This window comes from Apodemus sylvaticus, chromosome 1 (assembly GCF_947179515.1).
Source record: "Apodemus sylvaticus chromosome 1, mApoSyl1.1, whole genome shotgun sequence".
Taxonomy (NCBI): domain Eukaryota; kingdom Metazoa; phylum Chordata; class Mammalia; order Rodentia; family Muridae; genus Apodemus; species Apodemus sylvaticus.
The window spans coordinates 29,651,781-29,672,443 of NC_067472.1; the positions used below are offsets into that span (position 1 = coordinate 29,651,781).

Here is a 20,663-nt window from a genome sequence, read left to right on the forward strand (position 1 = left end):
CATTGTGATTTTGATTTGCATTTCCCTAATACTTAGTGGTAGTAGACATTTGTTGCTTATATATCTTCTGCTCATATTTTCTTTTGTCACTGTCATTATTGTAGTCCTCTTCCAGGTGGTTATTATACCATACTATTTAAGGTAACATTGCTGCCAGCCTATTACAGCATGTTCTAAAGATCAATGAAGGAGGAGAGGAGGGGCGTGAGAGGAGACTAGACACACATATACACAAAGTATATGTTTGTGTGTCTATGTGTGTGCACCTATAATCTCATTTCATTCTTTACAAAACCCTTAGGGCATTAGTAGTGGCTTCAGGTTTATGAGCTGAGTTTATGCTTAGGAGACGTCTGAGTACCTGCAATATGGTCTGAGCCAGTTACGTTACCTATATACCAGTTTGTGACTTTGGACAGGTCATTTTTAACCTATGAGAGTAACGATGTCCTTATCTGTGAAGTAGGGATCTCTCAGAAGAGACAAATACAAACGTATTCTTTAATGGGCCGGTACAGTCGAAACAACTTTTCTGTAGGTCATACTCAGAAAACATGAGCAGTGGCTGCCTCTGCTCTCTTCACACAGCGCTTACAGCTCTGAGGTAGTTTCTATTCTCTCTTGTTATCTGCTTTGAGAAATGGCCCCTTGGTAGGCATTTGCTACCTCTGTGTCACATACCAGAGCAAACACACGGCTCAGGGTTTCGCAGGTCAGCAATGGTGGTTCAGAGATGATTGGAGTTCTCCAGGTTTGCAATGCTGAACTATGATCCCTATGATCCCTATCTCATAGCTGCTACTGCTGCTCTGTTCTTCCTCAACCTGCAAACAGGAGTAGTTACCATGGGGACTCCTAGGCACTAACATGGACACTCTGTTCCAAAGTTCATATTTCATATGTAAAATACCTCTTACGTATAGCACAGGGGTGCTGTTAGCAGCTGAGCTCACCTCCTTGGACAGTGGTTTATCCAGTGTTGCCAGAGTTCATTTTGTCATTTTCTGCGATGGTTGTTTAACCAAGAGTGGTTCTTCATTGGCCAGATAGTTTAGGATGATTTTCAGGAAACAAAATATGGTAAAAAAAAAAAAATGCTGCTATTTTAAATGAGTGATTAAGATTTCTCTGATCTAGAAAAGTTAAAATGAGCCAAATGTTTTGTTCTGAGTCCTTTCAGATCCAATGTTTGCATAAAAATGTGTAATGCTTACTAATGTTCTAAAAGGTTGATCTAGTTGGCAAGGTTATTCTGTTTAGGGTAGTACCAAATGAGGAAGCCATTTTTCTTTTGAAGACTTTATTGATTATTATTTGTGTGTGTCTGTCTCTGTGTCTATGTGTGTCTGTGTGTATATGCAGATGTCTACGGAGGCCAGAAGGGCACATTAGATCCAGAGCTGGAGTTTACAGTCTGTTGAGAAATTTCCATGTTGGGGCTGGGAACCTAATTCCTCTACTTTGAATTAAGAGCAGCAAGAATGCTGAAACATCTCTCCAGTCCCAGAACTAGAAAGTCTTGGTATTAGTAAAAAACCAGTAGATACATGTATGTCTGTCAAAATTTTATCAGGTCCTTCATTGTGAAGAATGAGACTTTGTCTAAAATCCGCTCCCTCCCTTTTCTGCTAAGTAGCCAGAGGATCTTATCTCTTTACTTTCACTGTGAAAAGTATCGTACAGTGCCCTACTATGTGTCAAATGCAGTTTCGTGTTGATCTCATTAATCCTTACAGTAGTCCTTTGAAATAAAATAGCTACATTTTGTAGACAGAGATCTTGTGTGCTAGAGGACCTTTGCCTGATGGGATAAACCTGTGTGGTACTGGAGCTGGGCTCTTCTGCTTGCCAGGAAGACCGGGGCATTTTCACGTGACTCTGTTTTGTCCTTTATGGAGACCATTCGCAGGCAAGGTCAACACTTGCCTACCAGATCCCAAACTCAGGTGATAGTTCATCAGTTAGAACACTGTTTCTCAACCTGTGGGTCTCAACCCCTTTTGGAGTAGGGCATTGACCCCTTCACCATGATTGCATATTGGATATCATTCATATCAGTTATTTGTATTACAATTCAGAACACTAATAAAATTACAGTTATGAAGTATCAACAAAAATAATTTTCTGGTTGGGGGTCATCCAACATGCAGAACTGTATGCATTAAAGGGTCACAGCATTAGGAAGGTTGAGAACCACTGGTCTAGAGAGTCCACTCTAGAAAGAAGAGGAACTTTAAACTTCTAAGTGAGTTTCAGATGCTGCCCTGCCTTTTTTTTTTTTTTTTTTTTTTTTTTTTTTTTTTTTTTTACAGCCTATGTTATTCTGGCCAACTTTCTTAGGATCTCAGCTTAAAATTACTTTAAGAACAAATAGCTATGTTCTTCCTAGCCATGTGGGAAGAACTAGAAATAGTGTAGATGGAGGTACAGTCAGTTGTAGACTTCCACGAAGGTGCTGGGAATTGAACCTGGGTTATCTGGAAGAGCAATCAGTGCTCCTACCTGCCTAACCATCTCTCTAGCTCCAAGATAAATGATTTTAAAGAGTTAAATACAAATAATTGAGAGATTGAATCCAAATGATTTATTAGTTAACATTTTAGCTCTGTCTTTCTGAGTTTTCTTGGCTTGTATAAAAGTACTTTCCTGCCAAATTTAAGGAACTTTTTTTTGGGGGGGGATGCATGGAGAGGGGTGTTGAGACAGGGTTTTGCTGTGTAGCCCTGGCTGTCCTGGACAAGCTCTGTAGAACAGGCTGGCCTTGAACTCAACAGATCCACCTACCTGCCTCACTCCCATGTGCTGGGATTAAAGGTGGGTGCCACCATCATCTGGGGTAAAGAATTTCTCATTACTTGTATTTAATGTCAGAAGAGTCTGTGATCTTATTTTTACTAGAAATGCAGATTATTATATAAAGTTGCTATTTCCACATTAGGAATTGGATTAACTAACTCTGCAAAGGACATCTTTTTTAATAGAAAATATTTAATTTTTAATAGAAGCACCAAAAAGAAAACTTAGTAGCAGTATACAATAGTGACATCTTACAGGTGAAATCATGAAAAGCTACTGCTGCTGTCTGGTAAAAGAACTGTTTCGTAGAGACTATTGGTCCCGTCGACTTTAGTTTTGAATTTGGCTGTGAGCAAGTTCAACCTTCCCCCACCGCTTTATCATAACAGAAATAAGGGAGGACCGCACTGTGAATAGTCAGGGAGAAAACAGGCTCTGTTTTCCCTGTGTCTAGAAGCGGCCTTACCCCCATGGTCAGTGCACGACACTGGCTTGTCTCTGTCATCCTCCTCAAGCCTACAGTGTCCTGTGACTAATGTGCTCCATCTGCCTGGGTCACTGCTTTGGAGTACTGTCTGTTTGCAGCAGTGTTGTGGCCACAGGAAAGCTTTCCCTTTTGTTGATTGAAAGCTTCCCTGCAATTAGCAAAACAAGCATGCGTCTTAGAGCGAGCCTGGAAAGGCGGCTAGAGTCCCTTGTACACACACACACTTTGGCAAACAATTTGACTTTACTTAGAGGAGTGAACTTGTGCGGGGGCCCCTAGTCTTGCCATCTTTTTTTTTAGGTAGAGCCTGCAGAAACTTGCCACGGACAAGTGCCGGAATATTATGGCAGCATTATTCATAACAGCCAAAAATTGAAAACTCCCAGCATCCTCAGCAGTAGAATAGAACTGGGAATTGTGAACCTTTTCACACAGTGAAAAATGTGGAATGATGGGAGGGGAATGAGCCACGTGAGTCAACATGGATGAACTTCAGCACCAAATCTTAATGAAGAGGAAGTCTCAGAAGACTGTATACAATGTGTTTCCTTTATATTGGACTTAACTTTGGCACAAGACAGTGGCATATTGGAAATATGTATGTGGTGAGACAAGCAAAGGAGAGAGAAACAAAGGAATGATTGGTCTAGTGATGCATCTCCGAGTTGGGGAGGTGATGAAGAGCTAGCAGAGAAGATGCAGTCATCAAGTGCACACACACACACACACACACACACACGGCCTCCCAAACAGAAGCCTACATCACACATGTTCTATTACAGTGCTCATGGTTGCGTGACAGTTACACGGGAACGTTCACTAAACCCCAAGCATGATTCCACAGCTTCTGTGTGGGGGGTCAGAAGTGTGGGAACGGGTTAGCTGGATGGTGTTGACTTGGGGTCTCGTGGAGGTGCAGTGCGGGCCGCCTGGTGCTGAGGGATCTGTTTCTACGATGGCACACATGCGTAGTTGTCTCTCACTGGTTTTTCTCCCAGTTTCTCACTGGTTTGAGGAAGTATATTTTACCAAAAATGTGTCCCTCTCTGCAGAGCTTCTTTTTGTTGGGGTGGTGTGTGTGTGTGTGAGAGAGAGAGAGAGAAAGAGAGAGAGAGAGAGAGAGAGAGAGAGAGAGAGAGAGAGAGAGAGAGAGAGAATGAGAATATACTGTGGGAGTCAAAGGACAATACATATGTGTCCTCATCTTCCAGGGACCCGGTCTCTTTCGTGTTGACTGCGCACATTCTGGCTAGTCATTGTTCACTGCGCATTCTGGCTAGTCATTGTTCACTGCGTGCATTCTGGCTAGTCATTGTTCACTGCGCATTCTGGCTAGTCATTGTTCACTGTGCATTCTGGCTAGTCATTGTTCACTCCGTGCATTCTGGCTAGTCATTGTTCACTGTGCATTCTGGCTAGTCATTGTTCACTGCATGCTTTCTGGCTAGTCATTGTTCACTGTGCATTCTGGCTAGTCATTGTTCACTGTGTGCATTCTGGCTAGTCATTGTTCACTGTGCATTCTGGTTAGTCATTGTTCACTGTGTGCATTCTGGCTAGTCATTGTTCACTGCGTGCATTCTGGCTAGTCATTGTTCACTGTGCATTCTGGCTAGTCATTGTTCACTCCGTGCATTCTGGCTAGTCATTGTTCACTGCGCGCATTCTGGCTAGTCATTGTTCACTGTGCATTCTGGCTAGTCATTGTTCACTGTGTGCATTCTGGCTAGTCATTGTTCACTGTGCATTCTGGCTAGTCATTGTTCACTGCATGCATTCTGGCTAGTCATTGTTCACTGTGCATTCTGGCTAGTCATTGTTCACTGTGCATTCTGGCTAGTCATTGTTCACTGCATGCATTCTGGCTAGTCATTGTTCACTGTGCATTCTGGCTAGTCATTGTTCACTGTGCATTCTGGCTAGTCATTGTTCACTGCGAGCATTCTGTCTAGTCATTGTTCACTGCATGCATTCTGGCTAGTCATTGTTCACTGTGCATTCTGGCTAGTCATTGTTCACTGTGCATTCTGGCTAGTCATTGTTCACTGCGCATTCTGGCTAGTCATTGTTCACTGCATGCATTCTGGCTAGTCATTGTTCACTGTGCATTCTGGCTAGTCATTGTTCACTGTGTATTCTGGCTAGTCATTGTTCACTGTGCATTCTGGCTAGTCATTGTTCACTGCATGCATTCTGGCTAGTCATTGTTCACTGTGCATTCTGGCTAGTCATTGTTCACTCCGTGCATTCTGGCTAGTCATTGTTCACTGTGCATTCTGGCTAGTCATTGTTCACTCCGTGCATTCTGGCTAGTCATTGTTCACTGTGCATTCTGGCTAGTCATTGTTCACTGTGTGCATTCTGGCTAGTCATTGTTCACTGTGCATTCTGGCTAGTCATTGTTCACTGCATGCATTCTGGCTAGTCATTGTTCACTGTGCATTCTGGCTAGTCATTGTTCACTGTGCATTCTGGCTAGTCATTGTTCACTGCATGCATTCTGGCTAGTCATTGTTCACTGTGCATTCTGGCTAGTCATTGTTCACTGTGCATTCTGGCTAGTCATTGTTCACTGCGAGCATTCTGGCTAGTCATTGTTCACTGCGAGCATTCTGTCTAGTCATTGTTCACTGCATGCATTCTGGCTAGTCATTGTTCACTGTGCATTCTGGCTAGTCATTGTTCACTGCGCATTCTGGCTAGTCATTGTTCACTGCATGCATTCTGGCTAGTCATTGTTCACTGTGCATTCTGGCTAGTCATTGTTCACTGTGTATTCTGGCTAGTCATTGTTCACTGTGCATTCTGGCTAGTCATTGTTCACTGTGCATTCTGGCTAGTCATTGTTCACTCCGTGCATTCTGGCTAGTCATTGTTCACTGTGCATTCTGGCTAGTCATTGTTCACTGTGTGCATTCTGGCTAGTCATTGTTCACTGTGCATTCTGGCTAGTCATTGTTCACTGCATGCATTCTGGCTAGTCATTGTTCACTGTGCATTCTGGCTAGTCATTGTTCACTGTGCATTCTGGCTAGTCATTGTTCACTGCATGCATTCTGGCTAGTCATTGTTCACTGTGCATTCTGGCTAGTCATTGTTCACTGTGCATTCTGGCTAGTCATTGTTCACTGCGAGCATTCTGTCTAGTCATTGTTCACTGCATGCATTCTGGCTAGTCATTGTTCACTGTGCATTCTGGCTAGTCATTGTTCACTGTGCATTCTGGCTAGTCATTGTTCACTGCGCATTCTGGCTAGTCATTGTTCACTGCATGCATTCTGGCTAGTCATTGTTCACTGTGCATTCTGGCTAGTCATTGTTCACTGTGTATTCTGGCTAGTCATTGTTCACTGTGCATTCTGGCTAGTCATTGTTCACTGCATGCATTCTGGCTAGTCATTGTTCACTGTGCATTCTGGCTAGTCATTGTTCACTCCGTGCATTCTGGCTAGTCATTGTTCACTGTGCATTCTGGCTAGTCATTGTTCACTCCGTGCATTCTGGCTAGTCATTGTTCACTGTGCATTCTGGCTAGTCATTGTTCACTGTGTGCATTCTGGCTAGTCATTGTTCACTGTGCATTCTGGCTAGTCATTGTTCACTGCATGCATTCTGGCTAGTCATTGTTCACTGTGCATTCTGGCTAGTCATTGTTCACTGTGCATTCTGGCTAGTCATTGTTCACTGCATGCATTCTGGCTAGTCATTGTTCACTGTGCATTCTGGCTAGTCATTGTTCACTGTGCATTCTGGCTAGTCATTGTTCACTGCATGCATTCTGGCTAGTCATTGTTCACTGTGCATTCTGGCTAGTCATTGTTCACTGTGCATTCTGGCTAGTCATTGTTCACTGTGCATTCTGGCTAGTCATTGTTCACTGCGCATTCTGGCTAGTCATTGTTCACTGCATGCATTCTGGCTAGTCATTGTTCACTGTGCATTCTGGCTAGTCATTGTTCACTGTGTATTCTGGCTAGTCATTGTTCACTGTGCATTCTGGCTAGTCATTGTTCACTGCATGCATTCTGGCTAGTCATTGTTCACTGTGCATTCTGGCTAGTCATTGTTCACTCCGTGCATTCTGGCTAGTCATTGTTCACTGTGCATTCTGGCTAGTCATTGTTCACTCCGTGCATTCTGGCTAGTCATTGTTCACTGTGCATTCTGGCTAGTCATTGTTCACTGTGTGCATTCTGGCTAGTCATTGTTCACTGTGCATTCTGGCTAGTCATTGTTCACTGCATGCATTCTGGCTAGTCATTGTTCACTGTGCATTCTGGCTAGTCATTGTTCACTGTGCATTCTGGCTAGTCATTGTTCACTGCATGCATTCTGGCTAGTCATTGTTCACTGTGCATTCTGGCTAGTCATTGTTCACTGTGCATTCTGGCTAGTCATTGTTCACTGCGAGCATTCTGTCTAGTCATTGTTCACTGCATGCATTCTGGCTAGTCATTGTTCACTGTGCATTCTGGCTAGTCATTGTTCACTGTGCATTCTGGCTAGTCATTGTTCACTGCGCATTCTGGCTAGTCATTGTTCACTGCATGCATTCTGGCTAGTCATTGTTCACTGTGCATTCTGGCTAGTCATTGTTCACTGTGTATTCTGGCTAGTCATTGTTCACTGTGCATTCTGGCTAGTCATTGTTCACTGTGCATTCTGGCTAGTCATTGTTCACTGCATGCATTCTGGTTAGTCATTGTTCACTGTGCATTCTGGCTAGTCATTGTTCACTGTGTGCATTCTGGCTAGTCATTGTTCACTGCATGCATTCTGGCTAGTCATTGTTCACTGCGTGCATTCTGGCTAGTCATTGTTCACTGCATGCATTCTGGCTAGTCATTGTTCACTGCATGCATTCTGGCTAGTCATTGTTCACTGCGTGCATTCTGGCTAGTCATTGTTCACTGCATGCATTCTGGCTAGTCATTGTTCACTGCGTGCATTCTGGCTAGTCATTGTTCACTGTGTATTCTGGCTAGTCATTGGCTTGGGATCTTGCAGAGACTCCAGGATGGCAGGCATGCCTGCTGTTTCTGGCTTTATTACTTCGAATCTGGTGATTTGAACTCAGGTCTTCACACTTGCTTGGCAAGTGCTTTACCTGTTGAGCCGTATGCCCTGCTCTTGTTCTGCTTCCAGAGTGTCTTCATGTCCTGGAAGCCAGCTCCCCTCCAAAGGCAGAAGAAGAAATGAGCTGCAGAGTCTTCACCTAACATTTGGAGCATCTCCCTGGCACTCCCCCAGTATTGTAGCATTTGTGCACAGAAGCACTGTTTAGCATGGAGGGGGATGAACCAAACCAGTCCAGGGATGCTGGGCAGCAGGGACCACTGGCCGCAATTTTTAGATTCTGGCTTTCACAATTTCTCTTTTGAAAACATATTTCAGAATAATAACGTTTTAGAGACAAACTAAATTGATGAGTTTTTATTTATTTTGGAAGTTTTGAGGCAGGCTCTCTCTATGTAGCTTTTTACTGTCCTGGAACTCACTCTGCAGACCAGGCTGGCCTCAGACTCAGAGATCTGCCTGCCTCTGCTTCCAAAGTGCTGGGATTAAAGTCGTGCACCATCACCATCTGGAGATGTTTATTTTTATATAGTAATCATACAATTAACACTTTAAATGAAAAATATTACCAGTCAGTATAGGGTGGAAAATGTCACCAGCATGAAATGCAGCTCCTGCGTGGCTTGAGCCTGCCTGATGAGCTTGTGCCCGTAGTGGGTCAGAGGGTGGCAAGGATGAGGAGGAGGATGGGACCTCAGTGACACCTGTCAGGCTAGGTGATAGAGATGGGATTACAGGTCTCTAGATTTCATTTTGTCCGCCTCTACAACCGGCAAAAGTCTGGGACTTCTGATTTTGAAGAGAAGTCTTCAGAACGTGGGCGATTATGAAGTCCCATTCCATGCTGCCTGTAAGAGAAGGGGGAAGCAGTTCGCACTTCTCTTCCCAAACTCCACAGATGAGAGTGAAGCTGGAAATGGCCTAGGGAAGTCAAAATGGAATTTTGTTTTCCCTAAGAATTTAAGGATCAGCAACATTCTCATTCTCATTTTAATATTAACAGCTTTCAAGTTGTTAATTTAGTTGCTTAACTTTCTACCACCAAAATCTTTGAGTTAAGATCGAGGTTTCTAGAAAATACCTTATGTATTTCCCCCTTAGCTTTGGGTGGCTGTAGAAGCGGCTGCTTAGAGAGTATTCCTGGGGGGGGGGGCAAGGCCCCCAGTCTGTGAGTCTCCTTTGTGAACCCCAACATCTCTGGAAGGCAGTCTAAGCTCCAGGCGAGGAAGCAGCTGGGAGAGTGTTTCTCACTTCTTTTTAAAAATTATTTATTTATTTAAATTTATTTACATTTCAAGTGTTATCCCCTTACCCAGTTTCCCTCCCTTCCTGGAAACCCCTATCCCCTCCCCCATCCCCCTGCTTCTATGAGGGTGTTCCTCCACCCACCCATCCATCCACTCAGCCTCCCAGCCCTCGATTCCCCTACACTGGAGCATCCATCGAACCTTCATAGGCTGAAGGACTTCTTCTGTCATTGATGCCTGACAAGGCTGTCCTCTGTTACATATGCAGCTGGAGCCATGTGTACTCCTTGGTTGCAGGCTTAGTTCCTGGGAGCTCTGGGGGTCTGGTTGGTTGATATTGTTGTTCTTCCTATGGGGTTGCAAATCCCTTCAGCTCCTCAGTCCTTTCTCTCACTCCTCCATTGGGGACTCTGTACTCAGTCCAGTGGTTGGCTTCGAACATCCGACTCTGTATTGCAAGGCACTGACAGGGTTCCAGGAGACAGCTATATCAGGCTCCTTTCTGTAAGCCTTTCTTAGCATCCACAATAGTGTTGGAGTTTGGTGACTGTATCTGGGATAAATCCCCAGGTGGGACAGTCTCTGGATGGCCTTTCCTTCAGTCTCTGCTCTGCACTTTGTCTCCATATTTGCTCCCATGAGTATTTTGTTCCCCTTTCTAAGAAGGACCGAAGCACCCACACTTTGGCCTTCCTTCTTCTTAAGCTTCCTGTGGTCTGTGAATTGTATATTGGGTAATATCCATTCAACAGTGAGTACATACCATGTATGTTCTTTTATGATTGGGTTACTTCACTCAGGATGATATTTCTAGGTCCATCCATTTGCCTAAGAATTTCATTAATTCATTGTTTTTAATAGCTGAGTAGTAGCCCTTTGTGTAAATGTACCACATTTTCTGCATCCATTCCTCCATTGAGGGACATCTGGGTTCTTTCCAGCTTCTGGCTATTATAAATAAGGCTACTATGAATATAGTGGAGCATGTGTCCTTCTTATATTTTGGAGAATCTTTTGGGTATATGCCCAGGAATAGTATAGCTGGGTCCTATGTCCAATTTTCTGAGGAACCACCAAACTGATTTCCAGAGTGGTTGTACCAGCTTGCAATTCCACCAACAGTGGAGGAGTGTTCCTCTTTTTTTCACAACCTCGCCAGCATCTGCTGTCACCTGGTTTTTGTTCTTAGCCATTCTGGCTGGTGTGAGTGAATCTAATAGAAGAGAAAGTGGGGAAAAGTCTTGAACACATGGGCTCAAGGGGAAAAGTTCCTGGACAGAATACCAATGGCTTATGCTCTAAGATCAAGAGTCAACAAATGGGACCTCATAAAACTGCAAAGCTTCTGTAAGGCAAAGGACACTGTCAATAGGACAAAACAACAACCAAAAGACTAGGAAAAGATCTTTACCAATCCTACATCTGATAGAGGGCTAATATCCAATATATACAAAGAACTCAAGAAGTTAGACCCCAGAGAACCAAATAACCCTATTAAAAAAATGGGGAAGAGAGCTGAACAGAGAATTCTCAACTTCGGAAACTCAAATTGCTGAGAAACACCTAAAGAAATGTTCAACATCCTTAGTTATCAGCAAAATGTATCTCTCACTTCTTAAGCTAACTAGTGAAGAGGACAGGATTGGGCACCCACGAGCTCTCCCTCCTCAGGCCTTTGCTGACCAGTTAAGCATCACACCTGCAGCCTGTGTGTACAGACATCTGCTTAGCAGAAAGGCCCTTCCTGGACGGAGAGACCCTTGCCACCAGTGCATGGAGAGTTTGTGTTCTCCCTTCTGCTTCTGGGCTTCCTTTGTGGGGCTGAACCTGTGCTGCTGTATTGCACCTTTGTTTCCATTGTGTGAAAAGGAGTCCACCAGCAAGGGCTTCTGTTGATTACGGCAAAGACGAAAGTGACCAGGGAGCCTCATAATTCTTGTTATTTACTTCAGTTAGGCAGACTCCTTTGAGCAAAGGGAGGAAAATGAATTATATGTATAAAATGCCAAAAATACACGAAGGTTATTGTGTCTACAAGGAAGTATAATTATTCGTAGTAATTATAGTAATTGTGGTGATTACAGGATTAATGGTACTATTAAGCATGATTGTGGATGTCTTCTCTTAGGAAACACGTTGTAGCACACACCCGCATGCTCCCTCAGGTGAGAGTGATGCCTGGCCTTTTGGCTCTAGGCTGCTGTTTGGAAGAGCATCATCATCTCTGAGACAGAGCAAACCATGTGTAGTGAGACAGACTTTGATTCAGAAGACTTACGTAGGATTTAATTTCTGTTATTTTCTACTTGGGGATCTTTGTTAGATACCTCCTTTGGCTCTTAGCTGCTTTCTCTAGAGAGAGGTTGGTAAACTTACTTGGAACTGTAGGGGAAGATTGGGTGGATTAGGTACCTCCAAAGCAGACCTGTGGTGACAATATGAGTGTGACTTAGGTCACACTCAGCTGCCTGGCTGGGGAGAATACAGTTGGACTTAGGATGGGCTGGTTCTGACTATTTTTGCCTCAGAGGAATTGAGGGAGATCTGAAGTTTTACTGTGGTTGTTGACTGTAAAATCTATCTATCTATCTATCTATCTATCTATCTATCTATCTATCTATCTATTAATGCCTGATATGTATGGTCTCGGAAATTCAAGGTCAAAAGGAGGCCCAGGCCCTTACAGCTCTGTCTTTTCTGAGCTTGGCCTGAGTTCAGCATGTTTGGGCCATGACACTGTCTAGAAGTGGTTTCATATGAAGAGCAACTCACCATGGCACTGGTGTTCAGAAAGTTTGAAGGATGGACATGATGGTCATAATTAATTACTAATAACCCAGTGTGAGTGGCTGGTACCTGTAACGCTGGCACTCTGAATACAGGTGGGAGGATCCAGAGGAACGAGCCAGCCTGGGCTCCGTGGCCAGGCATGGCTCAAAACAAACAATAAGAGAAGGGAATTAAGGACATGAAGTAGTAGATATGTTAATTAGCTGGCTGTAGTCATAGTTATTCGATGTGTACATATGTATGCATATGGCAGTTTGTCACTCTGTATCCTAATCAAGGCAGTTTTTGTCAAAAAATAACCTTAAAATGAACCAGAGAGAGAGAGGAGGAAAAAGAAGTTCACGGTGAGGAGGCTTTGATTCCAAGCTAGAGTGAAGGAAAGGAAATTTCCTATGGTCAATATGGGATCATTTTTTTCATATTTCTTCCTGTTTTTTTAAGTTATAGCAATATTTTCATCTCAAGACTTGACATATATTAAATACATCTCCTGACTGAAAGAACATTGCCTACACACAGTTCCTTGAGGCTAGCACATTGCTTGCTGTTGCTTGCAGGGTGAAGGCAGGGTGAGCAGTGCCCGAGGACAGACCTCGCCATTTGATTCTATTTAGAAGATAGCCACGCATTCAGAAGGTAAGACTTGTCTGCAGCTTTAGATTATGAAATATTCTCAAGCCTCCTGAAGAGGGGACAGAACAGACAGTGTGCCCAGCACCCACATTTGAATGTTATTGGTGTTTTGTGATTTATTTTTTTTCCTGTTTGGGTAGGTGTGTCCCCTTAAAAATATTTTGATTATTTTTGTTTTTGTTGAAACACATGGGAATATGTTGCAAATACCATGGCATTTTCTCCTAAATGTTTAGGGCTTCTAAAAATAATAACAGCCTCCCATGAGTGGCATTTCAGGACACTCATAAATTATGTGACACCAGATCACATAAGCACAAGAGTGTAGCAGAAATTTTTCCCTTCATAATTTACAGAAATAAAAAAATTTTAAACTATTTCTAATTAGTGGGCAGCTAAGCAGTCTGAATGTGTATATGGAGGCATGGTGTTGGCCCTGCATTAGACAGACATCCTGGGCTCTTCTCCTGTAAGCTGCCCGTCCACCTTGGCTGCCCTTTGGTTGGTTGCGTGAGGGGATCAGATGGTAACAGCTCTCCTCTTCCTGATGAGCCTTCATGAGTAAACCAGTCTCTGTGATCTGCGAGATCAAATGTTGGTTAATTAAGGAAAAACATCCATATCTGTAGGAGAACATGGAAAGATCATGAGTGGTCATGTAAAATTGATGTTAATAATGTCAAAGTCAAGACCAGAGAGACTAGAAGTGATTCCAGGCTAGACATTTTACATAGATTTGTTGGACTTTATAATTCTATAGTGATATAGTCACAATTCATTAAACATCGGAGATGATTACAGGAATCATTCATCATCTCTTGTGGGGTAGCTATTGGCTGTTCTGAATTCTAGGCTTTTAATAACTACATGATTTATAAATAGTTCAAGGCAACTCTGCAAACCAAACATTCATGCATGACTACTGCCCCCTTGATTTGTAGCAGCATAAATATGTTTTTCCTTTGTTTAGTGTGTGTGTGTGTGTTTCTCTGTGTGCTCATGCTCACGTGTATAACGTGTAACTGAGATTATATGTTTATATGTTTTGTTTCCAAGCCATCTACTACTCCTGTTGTCGCATATGGTTACAGAACGCCCATTCTCATTGCTACCAAGCATTCCACTGTGAGGAAACACCATGTTTTATTTACTCTAGCAGATATGGATCATTTTGAGGGGTTTGCTTATCCAGGCCACCCCCACAGGAATGGAGGCTGAGTGAGGTTTATCTTTACCATCGCTCTAGTGGAGTAACATCAGGACATCCAGCCTTGGCCCTGCTGCTGCTTGTGAACAAGTCCTGCCTTGATGGAAGATGCAGGAGCACGAGCTCTGTGTGGTTTCTTGAGTTCTGCAGTGACTCCGGCTGCTACTGTGACTCTCTGCCCCTCTCTGCAGCCTTGTTCTGTGTCTGCCTCTGCCTGTTACTCTGCAGTGTCCCAGGCAAGCTGTGGACTCTCTCAAACAGGCCATCAGTCAATAAATACCTCAGTGCTTACCAGGTGCTGATATAAGGTATTAAGGGGAAGAGAACATCAGTACCTTGTACCTGTGAGCCTGTATTGTGCTCACGGAGTCACAGTTGTGGACACAGAGTAGTTGAACTCTAGGGCTCAGGAAAGTAAATTCAAAGGCATTCATAGACCAGGGTTGCAATTAACAGGCAATTGGCACTGCAGAGATTTGAGTATATACCCCTAACCAGGTTCAGTTTAGAAGCTGTTTAGAGCTAGAAGAATATATTATAAGAAAGTATTCTCTATGGGGCAATGCTGCTTTTATTGCCAGATAAAGTTTTATTCAAATACGGTCATGCTGATTTGCTTTCAAATTGTGTTATGTAATAGTAGAACCCAGGGTAAGTAGTGGCAACAAATGGTCTTATGGCTCACAGAGCTGGGAATATTTATGACCTGCTTTTTTTTTTTTAAATGATTACTAGCTCCTGCTTTATGTCATTAAAGAAAAGATATAGTAAAGATGATCTATGTGGCCATATAGACTCTAAGCTCATCAAGTTTGTGTATTTTTTTCTAACAATATTTAAAGTGCCACCATATTTTATGCACAAAATGATGATAATCAGATAAAGTTTGTGCATTTTTTTAAGAGGTGCTTGGGAATTTAAAAATTCCATTCTAGGTTTGTGTTTTCTATGAAGTATAACAAAATATAGCATGGAAATAATACTGTCAGCTTCCCAATTTAAAATTAACACATCATCTGTCAATTAGTTTTATAAATTTGATGTGTAGTTGCTGTACACAATCCAGTGACTGCCTTAGCAGGAAGACCCTGCAGTGTGACATACACTAATTCTTACAGCTTTAAGACCCAGACTATTTGGGCTGCGGTTCTAGGCTGTGTGAGGGCTGCCTGGTCTGAGAGAGGGAGGGGAGCTTTGGGCTTGCTTATCACAGCAAGCTGAGCAGGCCTTTGTAATCCTAACAAACCAAGATAATACCGTGTGGCATGTAGAGAAACAAATCAGTCTGTGCTAGTGTGCTTATCCTTCCTGGCTCAAGGTCAGACATGATCATTTATGTTTATGAGGAGTCCGTAGACATCACTGCAAGGAACACAAAGTAATGGCTTTTATATTTCCCCAAGAAATCTCATTGTAACCCACAGTTAGCAGTTTTTATAAATGCTTGCCTGTGTTTTATGAGTGGACACTTGGGCTTCCATGGTCTGCCCTCTCAGCACCCGTGACCGTCCTCAGACCAGCTGTGAATATGTCAGGGAGCCACCATAGACCACACAGGCTATCCTTCCCTCTTCCAGCCCGAGGTCTTCTGGGAGCTAGCCTGGGTGTTTGCTTCACTCGGATGTTGCAGTTGTAAGTATTTAGCTCTGTGCTAAGTTCAAGGGAGCAACAAAATGAGACTCTCTCAGTGATGCTCCCGGTCACCTCTGGAGTCACCCGACCACAGTGGAATGCTTCTTACCCTATGTGGAGGCAGGAGCATAGGTGGGCAACGGTGCTTTCCTCTAAAATCTCAAGACTTCTGAAGGAACCACCACTGGGATGAATGGTCCATGAATGGTCCAGTGAGCATGTGAGTTAAAATGCACACTGGTTTGTTGTGTTGTCAACTTGAGTGCAGTTGACTGTCTTTAGGAGTTAGTTTGTGTCCTGGAGACTTGTGAAATGCAGCTGCTGGGAGGAGGGAGGTTTTACTAGACAGAGAGGGGGCCTGCTTGTCCGCGGAAGAAGTGAGCACAGTTCATGAAACCCTGCTTAGCTTAGTAAGCTAAGTAAGTGAGCGTTCCTTTCTCTCCTCTGTAGAGTCGCTCACCACGCGGCTCGTGCTCTGCCATTGTTGGCACTGTTCTGCACAAGGACCCACCATAACTGAGCAGAAATTGGTGTCATGCTTCTGACCCTCAAGAACTGTGAGCTAGACAGACAGCCCTGTAGCTAAAGTCCCCCTCCCCCACCCCCAAACCCACCAGGGCTGGAGAGATGGCTCAGCGGTTAAGAGCACTGGCTGCTGCTCTTCCAGAGGTCCTGAGTTCAATTCCCAGCAACCACATGGTGGCTCACAGCCATCTGTAATGGGATCTGATGCCCTCTTCTGGTGTGTCTGAAGACAGCTACAGTGTACTTATATACCTAAAATAAATAAATAAATAAACCTCTAAAAAAAAAACCTCTCCCCCTAACCCCTGTAGCCTATAGGCTTAATCTCCAGTTCTGTTGTCAGTATCCTAAGTTACTGGCATTACAGGTTTGTACCACTGGCCTAAAATATCATTTCCTGAAGAAAAATAAAAGCTGATAGGTGAAATCATTTGTTCTGTGGCACAAGAAAAATTGGCCTGTTCTATACTCCGTGGAGTTATCTCACCAAGAATGCGGTCCTTAGGAGGGCTGGCTTCTCAAGCCTGTCTAGTTAAAATTTACTTTGCCACTCCGTCAAGATTTATTTTCGAAAAAGAGAAAGTTCTGAAGTTCATGTCATTGTGGCTCAATAGAACAAAATGTGCTTTTAGAAAGTACCCAGATGTTTCTCTTGGCTGAAAGTGACAGAAAACCCAGTTCAAACTATCCACGTAGTGTGCGGGTAATTGAGCCCAGGGATGGATCTCCCTGACAGAGGGCCTGGCTGGGCCGTCTAAGGGTCGCCATGATGGGGATCCATCTTGGCTGCGTGCTTGTGTGAGTGGAGTCCTACAAGCAGCTTCAAGGTCATGTCAGGAAATGGCCTTTGGGGCTGTGCTGCCATGTGTGTCTGGTGGGAGGCTGGGGGCGGGGCATCATTCTCTTTTGATTGAACTGTCCTGGTCATGTCCTTCAGTTCTAGAGCCTGAGGGTATCATTTCCTTAGGTGGAGTGGACAGGCAGACTGATGGACAGTAGGTTAATGGTTGTTGCCTTTACTGACACATAAAGCTAGATACTAGGAAGGTCATTCAGTACTGGAAAGTTCACTACTTGTGATAATGATAATTAATATGCATTTTACAGTTTGCAAAGCATTGAGGTGGATTCTTACGTTTGAGCTGAGAGAAGATATGTTCAGGTGGGAGAATGAGCCTGTGATACAGGACACGAATGAATCCATGTAGGTCTTGACACGTCTGTTACTCAACCTCCTTGTGGTCCTTTCTCTAACTGTTGGATGGGGACAAAGGTTTTTGCCCCTCAAGCTTCTGGGAAAGCTCAAATGAATGGGTATTTATGGGGTATTTCTGAAAGTAACTTCTGGTTGCTGTGCTCCCTACCTCCCAATATTGTGTTGCCGTCCTCCCATGTGGCCTGTAAGGGTCAATACTCTCTTGCCTTTGAGTTGACTACAGGGAGTGGGTTAATAATTGATGAAGGAAGCAGAGATGAGGAACCTGTACAAAGTAGACCTGCTTCTAGAAGCGCCTGTAGAAGTTCCCGAAGGCCCGGGGCGTTATTTACTCTACCGAGTTGAGCTTTCTTGGTGTTCTGCTGATGCTGCTCCGCCCTGGTGGGCACGTACTCGAGTGGGGATGGTCAGGCACTCTAGGGTTGGCATTCACTCAGAAATGTTGGTCGTTTATTTAATCAAATCAGAGCAGTAGATGACAAACACGCTTTTGGGGTGGGGTAGGGTTCAGTAGGATGTGAGATGGGCTCGCTGCCACAGGTTTGGACTGTCTTATTGTTTCTTGGGCTTTAGCCAACTCTGTATAAAGGGAGTCACTGTTTCCCTATTAAGAATATTTTTCTACAATTGCTGAGAATTTTTCCTTTGTGATGTAGGAGGCTCGCTCTTGGGTCTCAGACATTTAGGGAGGGTCATGTTGCGTTTTGAGGACAACAACAATGATTTCTTTATATTTACTGCAGACTTAAAACTCCGAAAGTCAGAGTATTACTGTTGGCATTTTACAAGGCAGCTCCCATATCTGTAGCTAGCAAAGCAAAGAAAAATCTGATGGAAAACAGTTTTGGCTCTCCATGCAGTGCTTTTAAGGAAAAAGTGATGTTAATCAGTATTTGCAAAGCTTTTTCATAGCCAGACTCCTGGTTCCCTTCATGACACTGCCCTACAGCACAGCTTCCACTGATGGAACATACTCAGACTACCTGGTGTGTGGGAGGAGCTCACATGTACCTTGAATGAGCTGTGCCTTTGCCTTTGTGTTTTTATTATTATTATTATTATTATTTTAGCCTTCCTTTTGACAAGCGATCATTTACAATGAGATACTGTCAGGAATTTCAAATGAGTCTCACACTAATGCCTAGCGTCCAAACACTCCTTTGTTATTGTCTCTTTAACAGGAGGAGTGGTTGATTTCAACACCTGCTTTTATGATCATAATTACATTCCACATGTACACATACTCAGAGGGTAAGTGGATTAACTTTTAATTTTGTAGACAGATCCTGAATTTACCAAATGCCTGTGGGAACCGTAATAGGTTCTTAGATTTAACTCTCCCTGACTTTATTCCTAGCTCCTCCAGAGCCTTTGCCTTGCTGAGTACTCTGGGGTTGTATATTAACAATTACTTCATTGCTGTTGACCTGGGTGTGTCTCAGAGCTGGGAAAGCAGGGTCATCCTCATTTTCTGTAATGTCAGCAACAAAATAACATCGTTAGCCACCATGGGCTGGATAACACTGTTAGTTCTTAGGTTGATTATCCTGTTTCATATTTTCTCTTTTAAAACCTTAAAACTTGTTTTTAGTTGAAACAGAATTACGTACTTTCCCCTCTTTCCTTCCTCCCAAGCATTGATTGTCCTCCCCACGCCCAAGCCAATAGCCTCATTTTTCTTTGTGTGAAACACTAATCGTATCACACAACTCCTGGCTTTGCTTGCTCCCTAAGCTCTGGTGTCGCCCATTCTGCTGTTTCCATGAATTTGACTATTTGAAAATATATCATGCGCTGGAACACAGAGTGAAGTGTGGTAAGTGGTCCACGGGATGGAGGATCCCAGGTTCAATCCCCAGCAGGCTCTCTTCTCCACGGCCTCCCGTCGGGAGCAGCTTGTAAGTCTGGGACTCACCTGGAGCATGCCCTGGTCCCTGGAGTCCAGTGTCTGCAGGTGTTACCAACTTGCTTGAGACTACTAACTATAAAGGGGCTCCTGTCTCTGGCCCACCTGTGCTAAGTTTAAATGGCGAGACACATATGAACGTATGTATTTTGTAAGTTGTCAAGCTTGATGTATGATGCAACATGTCATCTTTTAAAAGTTTAGGCTTTTGTTGTTGTTTTTTTTGTTTTGTTTCTTTGTTTGTTTTAAAGGGTCCCGTCCCTTTATGCTATTCCTTACCTGGTGGTTAATCTAGTTAACAGCTTGGCTACGTTTTATCTTGATTTAAAAAAAATCATTCACTTTTTAAAGACGTGTGAATAACCACAGCTTTCTATAGGAGGGTTCTGGCAGTATTCTAACACATATTACTGTGATCTTGAAGGACTCACACCTGGAGCCATCCCTTGTGCTGTGGGCGGTGCTGTGGGCCATGCTGCTTCTTAGCTTGTCCATTCTGAGTAGTCCTTGTAGCCTGTCTCTGATTGGCTTTTCTCCTTCCCCGCCCCCCCTCCCCGCCCATATTCTGATTTTTCTTCTTTTACCTTCTAATTTCCGCAAGCTTTCTAACAATTTGCAAATGGGAAGTAAGACTTCTGAGCTGCTGGGAACCTGAGAGTGTTACACTCATGCCTAATTGATTGCCTGGCTAGGTGTAGCATTCCTGGCTGGGCGTCACTGGGTTGCTGATAGGAAGGGCTACTCGCCTTCTCCAGATCCAGGCTCGCTGTGAGCACACTGGCACCTACGGATTCTCAGTTCTTTACAGGGTCTTCTATTGTGTCTTTTGACTTCATTTGTGAAGGCATTCAGCAGTGTTGGATGGTTTAATGATCTCCTGCCGTGGGTGGGACATGCGTTTCGTGTCCCCTCTCCCCCCACACACCATGATGTCTAAAGAGCACTGTGATGATGAGTTTACCAAGATGACAAAACTATGAGCACTTGGGAAGGCAGCCTTTGGGAGGGAGGGACGGAGGGAGTGGCTCTGGTGGCCCTGGGCCTACCTGAGAAGGATTTTTCTTAATTGGTTAACTGAAGCAAGAAAATCCACCCTGAATGTGGGCTGCGCCATTTGCTGGTGTGGGGTCTTGTTTATGAAGAGAGTT

General features: G+C 43.7%; 1 protein-coding gene across 7 annotated transcripts in view; it reads left to right on the forward strand.

The window, feature by feature from the left end:
- The window catches only part of Sgms1 (sphingomyelin synthase 1), a 274,151-nt gene that overhangs the window by 28,513 nt on the left and 224,975 nt on the right, over window positions 1-20,663 (forward strand). For 4 of the 7 annotated variants that reach the window (XM_052187219.1, XM_052187204.1, XM_052187180.1 and 1 more), the window contains one exon: window positions 12,954-13,032. The gene's annotated coding sequence lies outside the window, so the exon portion shown is untranslated. Of the gene's footprint in view, window positions 1-12,953; window positions 13,033-18,790; window positions 18,861-20,663 lie in introns of all 7 variants that reach the window. The other 3 variants (XM_052187194.1, XM_052187186.1, XM_052187214.1) reach the window with 1 other exon arrangement.